The 15,469-nt window shown below is 47.5% G+C and overlaps 1 pseudogene; it reads left to right on the top strand.

Moving 5' to 3' along the window:
- Positions 1-4,490: 4,490 nt before the first annotated feature.
- LOC102990773 (acidic mammalian chitinase-like) lies at positions 4,491-14,661 on the top strand (annotated as a pseudogene).
- Positions 14,662-15,469: the final 808 nt, after the last annotated feature.

Genomic DNA, 15,469 nt, shown 5'->3' with positions numbered 1-15,469 from the left:
AGTAAGGCTGCTTGAAGTCTAAGGCTGTTTCTGAGTTCAGACACCCTAATTTCAGGACAAATTGTGTTTCCCCTCGTTCTCCCACTACTCTTCCAATCCTTTCCTTATTGAAAAATGATTTTTATCCTAAACTTTCTTTTTTTTGGCTGCACAGCATAAGGGATCTTATTTTCCCAACCAGGGATTGAACCAGTGTCCCCTGCAGTGGAAGCGCAGAGTCTTAACTACTGGACGGCCAGGGAAGTCCCTTATCCTAAACTTTGAACAACACGTTCATTTGCATATTTAATCCTCATGGCTTATGAAGGAGGCATTTAAGCCCAATTTGCAGATGAGCTGACTGGGGCTCAGGGAATGTAAGATCATATATCTAAGTGGTGGCAGCACTGATCTTGAAGAGACAGCAGTGAACGGTGGCTTGAAGCGAGATCTTAGTTCCCTGACCAGGAATTGAACCTGGGTAAACTGGATGAAAACAAGGAATCCTAGCCACTAGACCACCAGGGGCTAGAGGCTAGAAACAAAATTCCCCTGGCCCTTGCTCCCACTGAAAAATGTATTTCTCAAGGAGGCAAAAACTGTAAAAACAGGTACAAAGTTTATTATTAGAGACAGTACAACAAGTGGGAGAGCCCATAGAGAAACTGTTTAGTTAAGAAAGAAACAGGGCACCAGGAGAGAAAGGGTGTGGGCTTCCTCCCTAATGAAGAGTGCAGTAAAGAGGGGTTAAGTCATTTATATCCGGCAGTTCTTCCAGGTCTTTGTTTACCTTTGGCCAATTACCTGGTTTCTTTTTCCACACCTGATCTGTCCTAGGACCCTCCCCAACAGGTGTGCACTACTTTTTCCAAGATGGATTCCAGCCCAGAGGCCTATGGGGGGCCTTGGCAGCACCTATTCTGGGGTGGTACCCCCTCCTTTTTGACCAACAAGGAGACTTTCTGTGCCTAAGCAGTATCTCCCTTGACCCAAGGATGGGAAATATGTGACCTCTTGATCTTTTACTCAAGCAGGGTTTAGCCCCTCTCTGTCCCTGCCATAAATAACTGTTATCTTAAAGTGTCCACAGGAGGCAAAGTCCAGCTATTTACCTTGTTCCTGTTGTTATTTCCATCTCGAAGGGCAAACAGGAGGCTGGTTGTAAATATCTAGTCTAGTGCCCACCTGCCTCCTTCCTCAAGAAATGTAAACAGGAGGCTAGTTGTAAATGCCTAGCCTGGAGCCCATCTATCTCCTGCCTCAGCACCAGAATTTCTGCAGAGGAAGGGGCTTAGATCCGAAGGTGAGAGAGTGGGAGTACTAGGGGATTTATTCCTTTATGGTTGAGAAAACATCAGATGTACATACGAAAAAACAAGTGTGGCAAACGCTGCTGGAGACTATGGGGAACTTTGTGCCCAAGGCCCCCTAAATGCTGCCCCAGAGCTCAGATCTTCTTACTATAAGGTATACATTGTTTGGGGCACCTCTCTGGTTTTCTAACTCTGGCTCAGTCCTTTGCTTCCTCAGGTTGTTGCATTCTTGAGAAGCAGAAGAGTGAAATGATTAAGAGCACAGTCAGGAGTCAGATTGCGTGGATTCACATCCTGGCTTTGTCACTAACTTACTGTGTGGCTTTGGCCAAGTTACTTACCTTCTCTGTGCTCCAGTCTTCTCTGTAAAATGGGGATAATAAGCGTGCCTGCTGCCGGAGATGTGAGGGGTAAGTAAGGTAATATTTGCAAAGAATTTAGGCTAGTACGTGACACATCAAAAACATTATTTGTGTCTGCTGTTACTTTGATTATCATGGACAGCTGTCCAACACAGTAACCTTGGCCTCTCATGGAGCCTAAGAGTCCATCAAAGGTCTATGTCTTGGGCTCCAAGCCCTGAACTCTATGGATTCCTTTCTCACACCTGCTGTGAGGAGAGAACCCTTTGCTTTGCAAATATCCAGGAGTAGATTAAGGAGATTAGGGCCTTTTGTTTAGCTGAGATTAGAGAGGAACCCTGATCAACCTCCTACCCCTCCCCGCCCAGACAACTCCTTTCAGCAGTTGTATCTGCCAAAGACTCTGCTAGGAGTCCTCTCAAAGAGGAGCTGTATGTGCGGGTTGTATGGGGTGGTGTGGGTGAGGGATGGTGGAGCAAGAAAACCCAGGTCCCAGAGGCGGGCTGTCTCTGCTTGGGTCTCAGCTCTACTTATTCTCAGTGGGACCTTAGGCAGTTTACTTAATTTCCCTTAAATCTCAGTTTCCCCAGTCTGTAAAAGGGATGACAATAATCTGCCTCAGATGATTGATTTGAGGATTAAATGACTTAATCACCTCGCACATTGCATGTGCTGAATGAATGTTAGCTGTTATTACTATTTTCAAGACCGGGCCAATTCCAGTTAGTTAATGCCTCAAGTGCTTGGCAGTCAATGACTAGAGGCCAACTGAGTCAAAGGCCTGGGAAGGATCAGGGGAGACTGTAGATAACAACCATGGGAGTGCCAGCAGCCCGTCGTACTTATATTGAAGGCTGTAGGAGCCATTCCTGTATTCTCTGTGAACCCAGATTGCCCTTAATTGGTTCTGGATGAGAAGTTCCCAAGGGTCTGATCAGCATCTTTCAGAAGACCTTGAACACTCACCTAGCAGGTCTCTAAGCAGCAGGTATTGCCTGGAGTGCAGCCAGCAGTGCCACCCGTCCCAACTGGGATTTTAGTCAGACTCAGTGGGTGTCCTGGGGGCTGGTGTCAATGCCAGAGGTAAAACCACACCTTTGCTCCTCTCATTGCCTTCTGGGGCTGAGTGACCCTGAGACGCGTCTGGACATCTGTGATGTGGCCTCATAGTGGGCTTCCTGTAGGTGCATCCCCTTCTGTCTGGGAAGTTAGCCTGGGAGTGGAGTGGAGGGAGGGAGGCAGATCCTAAAACATTGTGATTCTCCATGCCTCGATCCACGGACATTTTTGCTGCTGTCTTTGCTCTGATTTTTATGGCTCCCTGGGGCCTTGTCCCAGGCCTTGCTGCTTTTCCCAGTCTGAATCAAAGCCTAACTATAAATGTCTGCGCCCCGTGAATTTCCTCCATCCTCTGTAAACCGGGCAACCTTCAGTTAAACAGAAGCAAGTTTGAAAAGTGATGCTTTCTCACTCCAAACTTGGTGAAACCTCACAAACTGGTAGCCATTACCTGACATCTATTGCTACAATGGAATCAAGGAGTTGGAGACTGGGCAGGGCTACCTACCACTGTCTGGCCAGGGATAAATCCTGGTCAAATGGCAGCCTCACTTCCCTTGTCCATACTCCTCCCCTAGAGTCCAGATGGTCTCTTTGGACATGTAGGGCCTACTGTGACCTGTAATGACTTTGAACCCTAGGCCGGCCTTATACCTGTGCCAGATATACCATTTTCCTAAACATAGTTTCAGTCAATAACCTTTTAAGGCTGTTCTTACCAAGTCTCCATTGTGTCTTGGGGTTGATTACCTAAGAAGGAAAACACAGATAAGGTTCAGAGGATAAATGGGAGCCATGTGTCCCCTGCTACTCCTTTATTCCTGGGTCAGAGGAAGGGAGCCTTGCTTGCTGAAGGGAGTCAGGTGCGGGGTGAGAAGGCCTCCGGTGCTCCCTATAAAAAGCTGTTGAGTGGCCATTCAGCCCTGGAACTCGCAAAGAGCACTTCCCATCAAAAAAGGGAAATTGCTGGGGCTTCCCTGGTGGCGCAGTGGTTGAGAATCCGCCTGCCAATGCAGGAGACACGGGTTCGTGCCCCAGTCCGGGAAGATCCCACATGCGGTGGAGTGGCTGGGCCCGTGAGCCATGGCCACTGGGCCTGTGCGTCCGGAGCCTGTGCTCCGCAACGGGAGAGGCCACAACAGTGAGAGGCCCGCGTACCACAAAAAAAAAAAAAAAAAAAAAAAGGGGGGGAAATTGCTGATTCTTGCCAGTGAGTCTGTCCCAGGCGGCCCAGTTGAGCTTTCAGAGTATCTGCTTTTTCTCCTCCATTTATTCTACCTCCACCCTCACTCTGTATGCTCCAAGGCTTCCTTGTCCCCTTTCTCTCTTGCAGATTCCTTGGGTTCATAACATAGTGGGGAAGGAAGGAAGGAAGAGAGGGAGAGAAAGAGGAAGGAAGGGCCTGCTAATCACCCAAGGGCTTCAGATGGGAAAGAAAATGGATAACTCTAGTGAAGCAGGACAAGGCCATTTCCCCACGTAGGGTGATGGAAGACTTGGGCTAGCCATTCTAGTTCTGATGTTCTGTGATGCCTCCTCACTGCCAGCCACAGAGCGGGAACTCAGTGCATACACTTGACCAAGGATTAATCAACTAACAGGAACAATTAGCAGAGAACTGGATGAGGCAGCGGTTTTTCTGAATGTGTTCTTTGGGGATAGGTGTGAGGGTTCCAGGGAGAGAGGCAGACAAGACCTTAAAGAGCTAATGCAGTTCCTCGAGTGCTAACTTATCCCTAGAGATGACGCCGCAACTGTGGGTAGGAGCCCAACGAGAATGGTCACTGAGTCAGATAGCACAGCGCATCCTGGGTACAACTGGGTAGCTTGGATGGAAATAAAATTTAGGAGCATAATTTCAGGTGAGAAGTAGAGTGAAACTGGTTCTGGGAAAGTGAGTTCTAGTCCTCGGTGTGAAGGGTACGGCTACCGGAGGGGGCCCTCTGCCTGCCCTCCCCTTCTCCACCTCTGGTGCCTCCTCTGCCCTTCTCCACCACTTTGGTTTATCTTTAGGGTCTGTTCATTCAACACATATGGATAGAGAGTTGACCATGTGCCAGGCACTGGGCTGGATAGAGGGGATTCAGTGGTGTAAGCACAGTCCCTGCCCTCAGGGAGTTCATATTCTAGTGGGCAGACCAATAAACAATTAGTGCTTTCGGGGTGAAACATGCTGTGATAGGGATAAGAAAGCACAAATCCCAGAGGAGCCTAGAGGGAGAACAGAGAGCCCAGTCCAAATGTCACCTCTCTTGGGAAGTCTTCCCTGGCTTGTTTTCTATAATATCCTGTGCATATCTCAATTTTAACACTTGTCTCATTGCATTGAGCTGAGGTTTGGTTGTGCTTACAGGTTTGACTTCCACACCAGGCTCAGAGTTCTCTGAGGGCAGGGAGCTTGTCTAGTTTTTCTTTTTGTCTTCAGAACCCAGTACTTAATATGAGTTTGTTGAATGAATAACAACAAGCGTTCCTGGTTCCTGAACTGCTCACTATCATCTGAGCTTCCAGGTAGCTCACCGAATGGCTACATTTACTACTTTCCCTGAAATCATCATGCAGGGGTCCATGTTGGGAAAGGATTTATAGAGCAGAGGGGGTACCAAGCCCCAGCTCCCCTTCTCCATTTACTGCTGAGTGCTGTCCCAGGTCAGCCAGGGAAAGAATGACCCTGCTACCCTCTGACCAAGATCTCTTTTCTTCTTTAGGGCTGGCCCTCCTGCTGCAGCTGGGTAAGTGCCCCATGTGAGGATGGGGAGTACCAGGGTGCCCTGGGGACAAGGGATATTAGTCAGGGCAGGGGCCACCTCTTATTTCCCTGCCATACCAGGCACAGCAACCAAAATTTTCTGTTACTTCACCAACTGGAGCCAGTACCGTCCTGGGATTGCCTGCTACATGCCCGAGAATGTGGACCCTTGTCTCTGCACACACATCATCTTTGCTTTCACTGGCATGACCAACAACCAGATCACAACCATTGAGTGGAATGATGAGACCCTCTATGCCAGCATCAATGGCCTCAAGTACTAGTGAGTTCTGGGCTTGGGCTCTGGGCTGGGTTGGAGGTTTTCACATGAGTCTTTCAGAAGTCCTTAGAGACACCAACACCAGAATGCCTAGTCTTTGAGTCCTGTTTGCAATCACTCTCATACCTCATCGGCAGAGCTATTGGCATCATCCTCCCTAGGAGAGGCAGGTTGCTGTCATTTGTCTGGATTATTTTCTCAGCAGATCCTTCGCATTGAATGCTATGTGTCCCATGAGGTGCCATCCACAAGGGATTCATTGCGAATACAGTCCCCTGGAGGTTGCCATGTTGCAGTACAGACCCACACCAACCTATGGGCTAGCTGTCAATTTAACCTGAGATGGTTCTCATGCCAATTAAACACTTAGCACATTTACTGGGTGACTATCAATGAATTGGGTGAGGCAGACATTATGCTGGGTGCTTTTCATTTATTATTTATGTAACCCTCACAACAAACACTAGGAAGTAGGCATGTTAAAGTTTAAAAGATATTTTAAGCTTGAGGAAACTGCACTGTAGAGAGGTTAAAAGCTTTCCTTAGCCCACAGAACTAGTAAGTGGCAGAACTCAGGAATGCCTGATCAGTTTATCAGATAGGTTAATTGATACTTTGGTCCAGTTGGGAATCCAGTGGGTAGGTTTTAAGATCAAGCTCACAGGACCTGGGTGCCTGCTGGGAGACACCGTGGAATAGAGGAGTGAGGTTTAAATCCTGGCTCTGCCAACCTTAGTAGCTGGGTGATCTGGAACAAATTGCTTAAGCTCTCTGAATGTCACTTAAAGGGCAAAGTGAGATTAATAGTTCCTGCCTGTTGGAATTGTAAGGGTGACAGAAGCAATGCATGTAAAGTACCTGGCATTTGGTAGGCACTCAGTAAATGGTAGACACTTCTACTGCCTCTATTCCTTGTTCTTTCCTTTAAGAGTCTCAGACTTTCAGCTTTCTGGCCTAGTGTATCCTGGCAGCTCCAGACCCTCTACCATCTGTGCTAAGGGACTACTTTTAGGTTCTTCCATCCTCCCTAGGATGCCCTGCCTTGACTTCCCTTGAAGCTTCCTGTTGAACCATGATCCACCAGCCCACTGGCAAGGCCAGGAACAGGAACCTGTTCAATGAGCATTTATACTGTGTCCTGGAGGTACCCAGAGTAAGAAAGTACTTTGCTCCTACAGAGAGCTCTGCTCCCGGTGCGAGATCAGAGACTGGTAATGAAGCAGGCCTGGTGCTGCTCAGGTGTGGGATACGAGAGTGGAGAGACTGACCGGCAGATGATATCTCCTTGTCTGTGGAATTTTATTCACATTGGGATCTTTCTATCTCCAGCAACAGGGAACTGAAAACCCTGCTCTCTGTTGGGGCTAGAACTTTGGAACCCAGGGGTAAGACTTTGCATTCACAGAGGAATCCCCGCTCCCAGATTACTCAGTCTTCCAAACTCCAAGGGCTCTGAATCCTCTGAAGTGGGTGGCCTCTGGCTTCAGGTATCAGTTTAGATATCCTATAACCTTCTGGTCAGAGCTCTCTTTGAAGTCTGTCCTTCCTTTATCACAGCTCTTACCACGCTGTATTTTAACTGCCTATCTACTTATCTATACCTTCCTCTATAGGAGCTCCTCCAGGGCAGAAACTCTATTCTATTCACCACTATACCCCAGCACTACCAAATGTCAAATGAATGTCTGAATAACTGAATATGCATCTGGACAAATAAGAGGCTAAGTGACAAGACAGAGGACCCAGGAGCTTAGGCCACTATTATTTCCTCCTGTGTCCCCCCACCCCACCCCTACCCTGGCCCCAAGTGCCGCATAATAGAATCCTGCCCTTGAGAGAGTCCTCGTTGAAGCCCATCTCTGCCACTAAGATCATAATGACTTGCTGACTCCAGATTCTCCAACATGGTGGCCACTGCTGAGAACTGCCAGACCTTCATCCAGTCAGCCATATAGTTTCTGAGGAAGTACAACTTCTATGGGCCGGACATTGATTGGAAGTATCCTGGCAATCGTGACAGCCCAGCTGACACCAAACAGCTCTTCACTGTCCTGTTGAAGGTGACTCACCTTCCCTGTGTCCAAAGAACATAGGATCTGGTCCACAATGGACTGGGGAGAAGACTTCTATATGATGAGGGGTTCTGAGAGAGGCTAAATACACCTGAGGGTGTGAATCTCAGCACTTCTGGCTCAAATCCTGATTTCTTTAGTGTAAGATCAGATTTTTCTTTCAGGGAAAACTTGTAGGGCCAAGTTATAGAGACTAGTGTAGGGGAGCATGAAAGTTAATTTATTTACAGTAAGAAATCTGCCAAGGAGTCTGAAACATTCATGTTCTAAGCACAGCTATGGGAAGTCAAATTGTCCTCAAACAGGTCCTTCCTTGGGGGGGCAGCATGTAGGGCAAGGTGAGCTAGTTACAGACTGAGATGTTCAATGGCCCCTCACTCTGGTAAGTAGAAGCAGATGCTTCCAGCGAAGAGGTACTCCTGCCACCAGGGCCAGACATAAAGTTGTTGGGCCAGAGTGTCCTCTCTCCTGGGCAGCTTGATTGAGCACCAGTGATTGTGTCTTTACTCTTATTTCCTCTTCTTCCATGATTGATTTTTCTAATTGTTAGATTTAATCATATATAGTCTGTAGAGCTAAGAGCCATTTTTTTTTGTCCATATATAAGCTTTCTTTTTTTATTTTTCTGCTCTGGACATTATTTGTGACTCTTAGAGGGTCACTAAATTTCCCTCAGTACAAGTTTTGGGGAGACAACTCATTGTTGTTCCCAGAGACCAACAACAGTTTTTTTTGTTTGTTTTGTGTTTTTAATTTATTTTTATTTTTGGCTGTGTTGGGTCTTCATTTCTGTGCAAGGGCTTTCTCTAGTTGCGGTGAGCGGGGGCCACTCTTCACCGAGGTGCGCGGGCCTCTCACTGTCGCGGCCTCTCTTGTTATGGAGCACAGGCTCCAGACACGCAGGCTCAGTAGTTGTGGCTCACAGGCCCAGTTGCTCCGTGGTATGTGGGATCTTGCCAGACAGGGCTCAAACCCGTGTCCCCTGCATTGACAGGCAGATTCTCAACCACTGCGCCACTAGGGAAGCCCCCCAACAACAGTTTTTGAAGCACTCTAAGCTGAACACTTTTCAGCTTTCTTTGTAAGAATCATGACCTTGTCAAATGTTCATGGGTCCTTGTAGCCTGAGTCCAGTGTCCTCTGTTTCACAGGAAATGTATGGGGCTTTTGAGCACGAAGCCACCCAGAGCAACAAGCCTAGGTTGTTGATTTCTGCTGCTGTGTCAGCTGGCAAAGGTACACACTTTTCAGCTTTCTTTGTAAGAATCATGACCTTGTCAAATGTTCATGGGTCCTTGTAGCCTGAGTCCAGTGTCCTCTGTTTCACAGGAAATGTATGGGGCTTTTGAGCACGAAGCCACCCAGAGCAACAAGCCTAGGTTGTTGATTTCTGCTGCTGTGTCAGCTGGCAAAGGTACCATTGAAACTGCCTACCAGATCCCCGAGATGTCAAGGTAAGTAAACCCCAAGTTCAGAGCTAAGTAACTCTGAGACCTGCCCCATAGATTAGCCAATGTTCAGGTACCTTGGAGAGAGAGGGCTCTGTCCCAAAAGAATAAGATGACCCCAAAGCCTGAGAGAGAGACATGGGAAGCCAGCCAAAATTCTCAATGATAAAAGGCTATTTGGAAAAGGTTAGTTGAGTTTCAAACTTCTACAAGACCTGAAGGTCTGAGTGCAGCCAGATATTGATTATGGATTGTGTGCCTTCTATATATCAATTTTTCAAATAAAGGTGAGAGAGAATGAAATAAAGAACAATAAAGCATATTCCCTCATGATGTAATTACAGTATGATGTAATTACACATTCAGTAGGGACTAGGAGCTTTAGGGGGAGTGGGATGGAGAGTATGATTTCCTCTGGATAATTTTTCTTCTCTTGTATCCTACCCCCAACAACCCAAGGTACATGGACCTCATCAACGTGATGACCTATAACCTCAGGGGCTCCTGGGATGGCTTCACAGGAGACGACAGCCCCCTGTCTGCAGGACCCAATGACAAGGGAGACTACCAATACTTCAGTGTGGTGAGTAAGGATTTGGGACAGCTAATTCTGATGAATGTTTTCAAAGCATGTCATGGGATCCCTGGCCAAGGACCAAAAGAGAGGCTGAGGAAGCTTGATGGACAAGATAAAGATGGTGATCTTTTTTAACTCAGTTCATGTTGCCTGCTTCTTTTTTCCTATGATTAATTGTACTCATTCATCTTTCACACCAAAGGAAGCAGAATAGTGGCTTGGGATAATCCCAAACATTGAAAACATAATTTAACTATCATTGTCATTGATGCTAGGAGCACATTTCATGATCTATCTTGCCCTTAATCTTCCTCACCTCCCTTCCACTTTCTCTCTATCCCATAAGATTTATCTTCTTAACTTGTATGGCATAGGCAGCTGTAATAATAAATCTTCTTAATGATTAGCAGGTGTGTAAGTTGGCTAGATGTGATTTCAGTGTAGAATGCAACCAGAGATATAAAAATTGGCATGGGAAAGTCTCCCAGGGGCATACCCCATGCTCAAACAATTCTGAGCTGCTATATTTCACAAGTTGGGAAAACAAGAGGCTGCATAGCTGAACTCCAGTCCCATCCCAAAAGCCAAGTCCAGTCTGAGGGGAAGGAGGATAGTGGAACATTTCGTTCCCAGTTGACACTTGGCCCTGCTACCTAAGTACTATACCTCTTGACTGAGGCTGCCTCTAACACCCAGTTCCAGAAGGGAGGGTACCCCTTTCCTTTCTGTGAGGTTGGGCTGTGGAAGGGTCTGGACTGCAGGCTATGTCTGAAGTGGCCAGGAAATTGGGTAGAAAATGTTGGCTATTCCACAGGCCTCTGGGCACATCCTCAGCTGCTTTTTAGTACAGTAATATGTTCCTTACCTTGCCTCTAGGATTATGCAATGAACTACTGGAAAAATCAAGGTGCCCCTGCTGAGGAGCTGATGGTGGGCTTTGGCGCTTATGCCAGTACCTTCACTCTCACTAACCCTGCCAGCCATGGCCTGGATGCTCCCACCTCTGGCCCTGGGACTGCCGGGTCCTACACTCAGGAGGCTGGAAGTCTTGCCTACTTTGAGGTAATGTCCCAGAGGGCCGGAGGAGCAGAGAGATTCACTTTCTGTTCTAAAGGATCATAGATACTTCCAAAGAGAAAGAATTTATACTCTGATTTCTAATACAGAGTACCCCATTTTTGCCAGCTCTGAGTGTATGTGGTAGGGAGGGACGGGTAGAATGAACTATTGATAAAACATCTTCAATTTTAACCTTTTAGAGTAAATATGCATCTTTCATGCTAGTAGCGGTTAACATTTACTGAGTCCAAATGGATAGCCAGGCTCTGTTCTCAGTGATTTTTATATATCATCCTATTTAACCCTCACAACAGTGAGATGCTGATTTTATCCTCTTAAACAAGAAGACACAGAGGCACAGAGGGATTAAGAAACTTGCTCAAGGTCACAGAACTTGTCAGTGGCAGAGCTAAGATTCAAACTAAAGTTGTCCAGCGCCAGAATCTCAGACCCTAAACATTATGTGTTATCACCCCCTTGTTGGCTCTTGGCTTTTTTTGTGGCAAAAATTCTTTCAAATAAGAGAAACAGGAAAACTTGTTTCAAAGGGAAACTGGGCCACAAGGCACAAAGAAGCTGCCTTGTCCCTTGTCTCACAGATGGGTATTGGCAGACCCAGGACAGGGATTCAGGTCTCGTCTTTCCAGCCAGTGCCCTTTCCACTGTGCCACCCACAAGAGGGAAAGCAGGGGAGCTGGGGTGAAACTGGAACCATGAGCTCTTATTTCCAGCAAAGAGAGGTGGGGAGAGGAGTGTATTCCAGAAGATAAAGTGAGGGAGGAGGGAGATGTGAGCCAAACACAGGCAGGTGCATCTGAGCCGTGATTTGTCCTCCTGCCCCAGGTCTGCTCCTTCTTGAAAGGAGCCACCGAGGTGTGGAACACTCCCCAGGAGGTGCCCTATGCCTACAAGGGGAATCAGTGGATTGGATATGCCAATCCCAAGAGCTTCACCCTCAAGGTAAGGCCCTCCACACCCTTCCTTCTGCACAGTTGGGAGAGGTAGGGAACCTGCCCTCCAAGTGCATTTGAATTATAAGAAAACACCTAAGAGAGGTAAGGCAAGACCCAGGGTGGCCCTAAGGTCTCAAGGGAGCTGGTGGCCCAGCTGCAGAGCTCAGCGGTTGGAACAGCCCCTCTGCTTCCGGGCAGTTGCAGCTGATTCCTTCCATCCCTCAGCTCCTGCGCCTTCCCGTCCCTGGCCCCCACGCCCACTCCTGGAGACTCCCTTTTGGCCCCTTTCCCTGCGCTGCTCTGCTCCTGATCCAGCGCTCTGATTCGTGCTTCCTTAATTAGGCACTCTTCCACCCCAAGGGCCATGGTGTAGATCAGAGTTTCTTCCTCTCCTTTGCTCCTCTCCTGCATACAGTAACTTCATACAGGAGGAACCCACATCGGGAGGCAAGAGATCCTTGGAGCCATTAGGCTTCTGCCCACTGGCCTTTACTTGCTCTCATCTGGGTGGTTACTATTTACCAGCCTCAAAGCCCTTCACCCTATACCTCCCCATCAGGAGCCCTGTCTCTCTGCCCAGACACTTGCCACGTGAAGGGCCCTGTATCTCTTATGACATCACAACCCACCCAAGCTCCAACTCAGACAAGCCTTCTCAGAAGGTGGTTGGTGATAACAGAGAGCAGGGGAGAGACTCATTCTCCCTGACTTGGTAGTCCTAAGATCTCTCCTTGTCTACAAGTATGTCCATGAGTCCCTCAAAGTCTCTGTGGGAAAGCCACTCTCCCATTCCCTCCTCTCCATGACTGGATCATGGCCTTCCCCATCATCCTGCTGGAGTCACTCCCTGTGCTTGTGCAAGGACATCCCACAGTGCCCCTGATTCTCTCCCACAGGGTGAGTGGCTGCTGAAGAACAAGTTGGGGGTCCATGGTCTGGAACATAGGCTTGGATACCTTCACGGGCACTTTCTGTGGACAAGACAAATACCCATTCATGCATGCCCTCAAGTCTGCACTCAGCGTCTCCACTCCCAGTAAGTAATGAAGCACTGCCTACCAGCCACGAGGTAACAAACTAGACATTAAGAAGGAAGAAAAGACTATCCAGAGCTCCTCCCAGTCTGGCCTCAAAGAAAGCCTCCTTCAGATCTTCCACCTGTCCTAGCATGTCCACAGGGAACTGGCATTTGGGACCTAGAAAGAGAGACTCAGGTGGCTGCTAGGAGACAGCCCCTGAGTGAGAGAGAAAGGCCCATCCCTGTTCCTGAGGGCTTTCCTTGTACAGCTGTTCAAGGAGCTCCTGGAGAACATTCCGGAGCCTGGGTAGAGAGAGGACCGCAGATGCCTTGTTCCTGTTCCTGTCTGCCCAGCTCTAGCCTTTAGGAACTTTGTGGAGCAGAGAAGACAAGGCAAGGGAGGGATGGCAAAATTAGGTGGTGAGGAAAGGGATGAGAGAAGGAGAGCCCTGAAGGGGTCCAGCTGGCCCATTCCCTGAAGTGAGGAGCAGAATTACAATCCATCTCAGCACACAGTTTTGCTCCAGACCCAAAGGCCTGGGCAAGTGCGGAAAGCAGAAGGGGCCAGGAAGACATGTGGACAGCCAGTGCTGACTGCTGGACCATGTCAGTTCTGCTGGTTCTTTCAGATTTCAAGTTATCCTCACAGGTGCTCTTGGAGACAGGTGTAATTAGTCTACTTAAACATAAAAACTAGGGAAGGAGAAACAGGGAAGTATTAGTCAAAGGGTGCAAGTTTCAGTTTTACAATATGGATGAATCCTAGAGATCTACTGTACAACATAGTGCCTGTAGTTAACAATACTATATTGTATACTTAAAAATTTGCTAGAAGGGTAGATCTTGTGTTCTTACCACAAAAAATAATAATAAATAAAGAGGACAGGAGGAGACTTTTGGAGGTGATGGGTTTGTTTACAGCACTGATTGTGATAATCACAATGTGTACTTATCTCCAAACCCATCAAGTTGTATGTAAACACTTTGTATGTCGATCATACCTAATAAAGTGGTTTAAAAAAGAAAGACAACAGTGTAGTAGGCATAGCACAGGCTCTGAACTCAAGGTAGAACTGGTTTTGAATCTCAGTTCTCACCTTAGCTGACATGAATAAAATGATCTTTAAAATTCTTCCACTTTGTAAGATTTTGGGGGGTTATGGAACATAGTATTTGGGCAAGCATTTAGGTGATAAAGGTGATAAATAAACATTATTTTCCTCTTAAAAATAAAATAAAAACAAAGCTAATTATTGTGTAGCACTTACTATTTTATATAGCATACACATGGGAAAATGCTTTACGTAATAATTCTAAGAGATAGTACTAGTATTCCATCATTTAAGGGAGGAAATTGAGGCTCAGAGAAGTTAGTGACTTGTTTGTGGACACATAGCTCATGGCAGAGCTGGGCTGTGAACTTGGGTATCACTGATTCAGGCCCAGAGCGTTTAACCACTGGTTCAGATAAGATGAGGAACCCCCAGTGACACTACAGACACAACACTTGTGCTGGGAAAGTAGTCCACCCCAGAACCTATGGGGCCCTTTTCTTACTCTCTCAGGTTGCAGAGTGCCCACGTCTACCATGGGATCCCCCACCAACACTGTGGCTCCCGGGAGTGACAGCGCTGGAGAGAGTGGATTCTGTGCTGGAAAGTCCAACAGTCTCTATCCCAGCCCCACCAGCAAGTGTGCCTTCTACAACTGCGTGGATGGACGTACCTACGAAGAGGCTTGTCAGACAGGCCTGGTCTTTGACACCAGCTGCTCTTGCTGTAACTGGACTTAAGCCATCTGCTTGTGGGGTCCATTGGGGACTGTAGGACAGAAGGATGATTAAATGGAAGTTTTGCCTCAGACTACCAAGTTGTCTACTTTGATTTGTAAATCTACGTGATACTCCCCTGTGTGTAAAACAGAAGCCTTACCTTCTTGCTTCCCAGCGGTCTCCAGAGGTTGGGGCCGGGAGACAAGGATGGGTAGTGGCTGGGACCTCTCTGAGCATTTCCGTGAGAAGTTCTGGTGTTCCGGGCTGCTCTTGAGGCAGAAGGGGAGAGGAAATGGAAGGCTGTAGGGTCAAGAGAGATCAAGGGAGATTTGATCTCTCATTTTGTTCTTTCCCACAAATATGCCTCTAAAGTGTCTTGCAGAAGGACATAGAAAAGTGGTTGGACTCAGAACACAATTTACTGCATCACCTCCTTCAGGAACTCTTCCTTTACCAGGTTAACTCATCTCCCAACTCCAGGGCTAAACAACCCAAGCAAACCATACTTGTTTGAAGACAGAGCATGAGGGCCACCTGTAGGATGGTCCACACACTCCACTTCCACGCCTGTGAGGCTAGAAACAAAGGCCATTGGCACAATTGCAAAATTAGCTAACTTCAAAAAATATTAGCTCATTTTCATCTTTATTGCCACACTACACCTGAATGTACCCTCGATTCCCTCAGAGGAGGTACCAAGAAAATGGAAAGAAAAGGCACCTTACAGCAGGGGTGGGAGGTTTCGCTCCTACCATCTCCAGGACAGCATGGCCCCTGCTCTGAAGAAGCTGAGGAAGCGTACAGCTCACCAAGCAAGGACTTGCTTCCA

The sequence above is a fragment of the Physeter macrocephalus genome, chromosome 4 (assembly GCF_002837175.3).
Source record: "Physeter macrocephalus isolate SW-GA chromosome 4, ASM283717v5, whole genome shotgun sequence".
Lineage (NCBI taxonomy): Eukaryota > Metazoa > Chordata > Mammalia > Artiodactyla > Physeteridae > Physeter > Physeter macrocephalus.
The sequence above is the reverse complement of the archived record's forward strand: the minus strand, read 5'-3'. Positions and strand labels throughout refer to the sequence as shown.